Raw genomic sequence first — 6,000 nt, 5'->3', positions numbered from 1 at the left:
CATAGAAATCTGAATTCTATTGATCAATAAAAAGTAATGAATATGTTGTTGTGAGTAGGATAAAAATAATGTTCATTTGGTCCATAAATTTGATCAATATCTATAGCTAAACTCCTACACTTGAGATAAAATATATCTTTTTTTTAAAAAAAGGAACCTTAAAATAGTCTTCATTTTCCTTTATTAATTCAGTGGAAAAAAGATAAATTCAGAAAGCACCTCTTGCAGACTTTTGAGAGGGCAGGGTGCAGGGTGACTGTCAGGGCATCTAGAGGGGGTGGGTTGTGGGGAGGCTGGGGGGGAACAGGCCCCATCCTGGCATTTGGAGCTGAAGGAAAGTTAAGGGCTAAGATGGCAGTCTGAGTTCATTCAGCCATGGGGAGGGGGTTTGAGCTGGGGGAGACCCAAAAGAGTGTCTCACGAGCGGGAAGGGAGAGAGCAGAGAGGGAGAAGAAGCAGACAAAGGGCATCGCAGGCAGGAAATGGGGCCAGTTCATGGAGCAAGGGAAGGCTGGCCTCTTACAAGTTTCCCAGTTGGCAAGAGGAAAGGAGGGAGGCAGGGAGCTCGCGCTGCGGCTCTTGCCCTTCTTTGAGCCTTACGGCCTTCCTTTCAGCAGCTACAGAGCTTGCACTAATCGCTGTTCCCATTCGTGGCTCCCTTATCCTGGGAAAAGCAGGGCGCTGAGTAGTAAACTCACAGCAGCCCCGTGGGGAGGCATGGACTGCTCCAATGGCCACTTAACTGCTCAGGGTGGTAGGGATCCGAAGGGACATCCGCCTGCAGACCCCCAGCTAGCAAGGGCCAGTGCTGCCGGACGCCTGACTCTGGAATCCTCACTGAGGACACCCCAGGCAAGGGGCTGCTGCAAGTGCAAATCTCCAAGAGCAGTGTGGGCTGCAGTGGGAGCCCGCCTACACTGGAAGGTCGCACAGGCTAAACTCAAGGACATTCTGATGACTCTTTCCTAGGTGAGGGGAGCAGGGCACAGTCCTGAGGGGTGGGCTGGGGCATCCTGGGGAAGGCAAGGGGAACCGGTCAGGCTCAGCCAGGTTGAACTTGCAAGGCCTCTGCCGCTCCATCCCTTTCCCAGGGTTGGGGGCGGAGGAAGGAGCCATCGGGTTCCACTAGAGCAGAACACGGGGAGGGAACAGCCCTGCACGCTCTTCCCCTCGAGTCTCCAGGGCTTGATCCGGAGCAGTTTCGTCAAGCTGCAATTTTAAATAGCCAGTGCTTTATTTTTGGAATCCCAGAATGTGAGCCGGGTTTAATGAACCTAAGGCTATAATGTTTTACTTCTCCTTTGATAAAAATTTGTATTTCATATTTTAAAAATTGCACTCATTCTGCCAGTTGGTGTTACCAGCCAAGCATGACCCACCCGCGCAACAGTCACAAACTGTACTTTTCCTCGGTCACAAGTCTTTGTAATAGTTTAGCCATATGCTGAAAAATCCGAGTGAGGCTGGATTAACGTCCAGGTGGCACTCGCATGCATTAGAAGTGTAGATCACTCTGGATTTCCTGAGGACACCCAGGATCTTTCTTGCCCCTTGCAAATTCATCCACGTGTTCAGAATGTTGAATGCAAAAGAAGGCGATACTCAGCAAAGACAAGAACTCCCGAATTCCCCTTGTCAGTCATGTAGAGAAACAGACTGAAGCTTTCTTGACGTCTCATAGCTGTTTTCTTTAATGTATTGTTGCGGCTTAGACGCTTAAAACCATTTCAAAGAGGAAATATTTGGTGCTCTTCGAAACAAGAAAAACCATATTGTATTTTTCTATGCAAATACACTTTTTTGACTTTACAAACGGAGGTGCATTACATAACTGCCTTATGACATTTGGCTCATGTGTGAGGTGCTCTCAGTGTCATTATTTAAGCAGTCCCCATATTGTCGATTATTTAGGCTTTTTCTTAACCAGTACATTTTTGTTCTTTTAAACATCCCTTCGAGGAACATAACTTTAGCTAAATCTATGTGTGTGTGTCCCTGAGTATTTGCTTGGACACAATTTGCCAGAAGTGAAATTGCTTTTTATTTTTCTTGCTAAAATGTCTTCCAGAAAGGTTGTATCAATTTCCCCGGCCCATGGCCCTGCATGAAAATGTTCTTTTCTGTACCTTATCCTCACTAGAAAGTATCTCTGTCTGTTCATCAATGCATCCATTCCTTTTATTTATCTTGAATATTTGCTAGTCTAATAGGTGACAGTGGTGGGTATATTACTGTGCTAAAATTAGTATCTTTGAATATTATGGCCTAATTAGGATTTAGTGACTTATCTTTGTGAATGCTCTGTTCTTTTGCCCATTTCTCCAGTGAGATTTTTATTTTTTGGTATTGATTTGTAAAAGCTCTGCTTTTATATTTTAGTATAGATACGTTCTCAGTTTATCATTAACATTTTAATTTGTCTATATTATTTTTGACTACCAGCAGTGTAACATTTCTATACAGTTGAATGTACCAATATTTTCCTTTAATAGTTTTACTTTTGGTCTTATCCTTGGATAGGTTTCCCCATTCTTATATGGTACAGATATTTTTATAATGCATTTTCTTCTATTTTATGATTTTACGATAAATTTTAATCCCTCTGGAGTTTATCTGAGGCCTGAATCTAATTTATTTCTTTCCTAAATGAATAGTCATTTCCTCCAATACCACTTATTTCATCTCAATCTGAAATGTCCCTATCATGTTCTTGGGTCTGTTTCTAGATGTTCTATTCTGTCTTGTGTATCTGTCTATCTCTGCACCAGTAAAACGTTGTTTTTTAAGGTGTACTGATGTTTGTTTCGGCAAGTCTGCCTCATTCCTCTCTACCCCCTAATATGACTATTTTTTCAAATGAACTTTAGGATTATTTTATCATTTAAAAGATATTCCTGCTGGGAATTTTATTGGAATTACCTTAAATTTGCAGATTAATTTGGATTGACTGATTTCGTTAGTATTCTAGGTCTTTTACACAGGGACACAGTTTGCACAGGTTTTACAGATTTCTTACTGATTCCTAGTTATTTTATTTCTTTGGTTGTTCACAGCACCTATGGACACTTCTCTCCAGCCAATAGGATGAAAAACCTACCACACCTTCATTTCCTCCCTTTGTCTTTTTTTGTCAGAATAATTGGATGGTATCATGCAGATAACTGTTTCTATTACCGTTATTTCATTACTTTATATTGTTTTTCCACCTCTAAGAATTTTCTGACATTTGTAATTAGTTTCATTATCATGTTAAAACTAGAATTTAGCTACTGAGTTTTTGTGGTTTTCTTCCTACCTTTCGTTTTTTACGCTATGAATTCCCTTTTCCTGAAATAATTATTCTGATTTATTTTTCAGCTTGTTGAAGTTCATCTTTGAGTGATTTTCCTTTAGAATAGCTATGAGGGAATCATTCATAAATTCCATAAATGATGGTTTGGGTGCTAATATAATTTCTCTCCAAAGTTTGTAGACAATGTTCTGTTGTGTTCTAGCATTTAGTGTATTGAGGACAAGATTGATTTAGTATTAGAAGTTGTAGCAATGTAATTAATTTTCTTTTTTCCCCAGCTTAGATGACAGGAATATATAAAATTTCACGAGAGTATGTCTATGTGGCTCATATATTGTTATTATAATTCTTATTTTGATGCTGGAGAGTTCATTGTCTGTAAAAACTTCCATTTAAGGGGAAGAAAAAGTTCTTTAGCAAAAATTGTCCTTTTACTAATAGTTTTCCTCGGCACACTTCTTATGGGATTCCTAATATACATATGTTGAATTTCCTGAAACTTCTTCCATGTGTGTCAGCTTCCTTTCATCACATTCCTCTCTTTATTGTTTAGCTTTGCAATCTGGGAAAATAAAAACAATGAATAAATCATAGACTGTTTTCTGGATTTCCAATGTGTTCTTTGCTAGTTCTTTTATTAAAAAACAATACACACACACAGCTGCCTTTCTTTTTCTTCCCTTTCCATAGAGGCATGCTCTCTTAGCATCGAGAGAGGGAATTAGACGCTCTCTGTGTTGGACAGAACCGTGTTCACGCCCCATGTTATCCCCTCTCCTTCCGTGTAGGCAGGAACTATGGCTTAATTTTAACTAGTGAATATGGCAAAGGTGAGGGATGTCACTCCCATCGTTAGGTTATGCCATATGGTAAAGGTGAGGGGATGCCATTTCCGAGATTGTGTGTGTCTGTCTGTGAGTGTGTGTGTCTGTGGGTGTGTGTTGTGGGTACATATTTGTCTTGCTAGCATGCACTAGAGCAATTCTCACTGCTGGTCCTAAAGGTGCAGGCAGCCATGTCATGAACAGCCCATGGAGGGGGCTACAAAGCAGGGAGCTGTGGGCAGCCTCGAGGACCTGAGAACAACCTTGAACTAACAGCCAGAAAGAAATTGAAGCCCTCAATTCAGCCAGAAGGAAATCATTTCTGTCAATAACCTGAGTGAGCTTGGAAGCAGATTCTGCAGCAGTCCAGCCTCCGGATGAGAACACATCCTGGCCAGCACCTTATATGCAGCCATCTGACCCCTGAGCAGAGGACCTAGCCACGCTGTGCTCAGACTCCTGACCCCAGAAGCTGTGAGATAATAAATGTGCACTGTTTTAAGCCACTAAATTTTCGGTATTTTGTTACCCAGAAATAAAAAACGTAATACACTCTCCAAACTTTCCTGCTATTTCCAGAGTATTTCAGTTTTCTAGGGAAACATTTATTATGATTTTTCAGATTGATCTGTTTCTTTTGAAATACTTAATCTTTTCATATACCCAGTGATTGTTGACTGCATATTATTCAGTGGAGCATTCTGGGAGGATTGGGACCTACTAAGGTATTTTAGGTCCAGATAAACAATAGCAGGAACTTCTTAGATTTACTGTAGCTCATGTTTGCCAGGTTGAAGGACCAAATCTTTGATCAACTGGAGGTTTTCATTCCAGAATTACTCCCCCTCACCATTCCCAAGGATCCCTTTTTTCATGTTTCTTGGGTAGCCTGGGGTTGGGAAAGAGGGATGCTGCCCAGCTCACAGCACAGCTTCTCTCATTGGGAATGTAGCAACCGCGCCCTGCATAGGAAGTTAGAGTCTCCACAGATTCTGACTCTGTCATCATCCTGTGGTCACCTCCTCCAGGGACTGTGTGGATTCTGAAGGCCTCGAGGCTACCCCTGTCTCAAGTCTCCAGGGCCCTGAGCTAGCCCAGAGCATGGTGGGAGGGTCACGCTGCAGGAGTGGTGCCCTCTGCTCCCTCCCCAGGTGCCGGGACCACATCTCACAGAAATGCCTCCTAGTCTCTAGTGTTTGGATGTGCTCTTTCCTACTTTCTATCGTGGACAGATTTCCTCCCATTTCTCTGTCCCTTCGAACATCTCAACATTAAATGCACGGGATCGGTGCAATCACTCAGCAGATATTCTTTAAATACTAGACTGTAAAAGGAATCTAGATAGCCATCTTGCACTTTAATTATCTAAAACTTTCGATGGGCTATAGTGCATGGTAACGGCTTCTCTTTGGTTGTTCGAAATGAGTGTGTGAATATGAAAAGTTCTAAAATTTTAGTTTTGGCACATTCATTTTGTTCTAAATCTAAACTTTAAATCCTGCTTGAATCTCACACATGATACTAATGGATAACCTGGTCATTTTTTGGTCACCCCCTTTGACCATGGGTTGTATTAGAACAGTCCAAGGAAAGCAGGCTGGAGCCCCTCATGTATGGTGGTCAGTCTTGTGTCCTCACCACCACTTGTTCTCCTGAGAGCCCACCCCACTCTTGAGTTTGAGGCCTTTCCTATTACTGGCTCTGTTGTCCCACTGGGCAGCAGCTCTCCGTGGGAGCCTCTCTGACACACAGAGCCCTCCCCTCCTCACCACCCCACCCTTTCCCCTTACCTCTTTCTGGGTTTTTCATCTCTCAGGCAGAGTCCCAGTCCTCAGCATCCGTGAAAAATTCCAGACTCTTCTCTCCAATTTGCAGCTCTAGGAA

Source organism: Equus przewalskii, chromosome 1 (genome assembly GCF_037783145.1).
Source record: "Equus przewalskii isolate Varuska chromosome 1, EquPr2, whole genome shotgun sequence".
In the NCBI taxonomy this organism is placed as follows: Eukaryota; Metazoa; Chordata; class Mammalia; order Perissodactyla; family Equidae; genus Equus; species Equus przewalskii.
The sequence above is the reverse complement of the archived record's forward strand: the minus strand, read 5'-3'. Positions refer to the sequence as shown.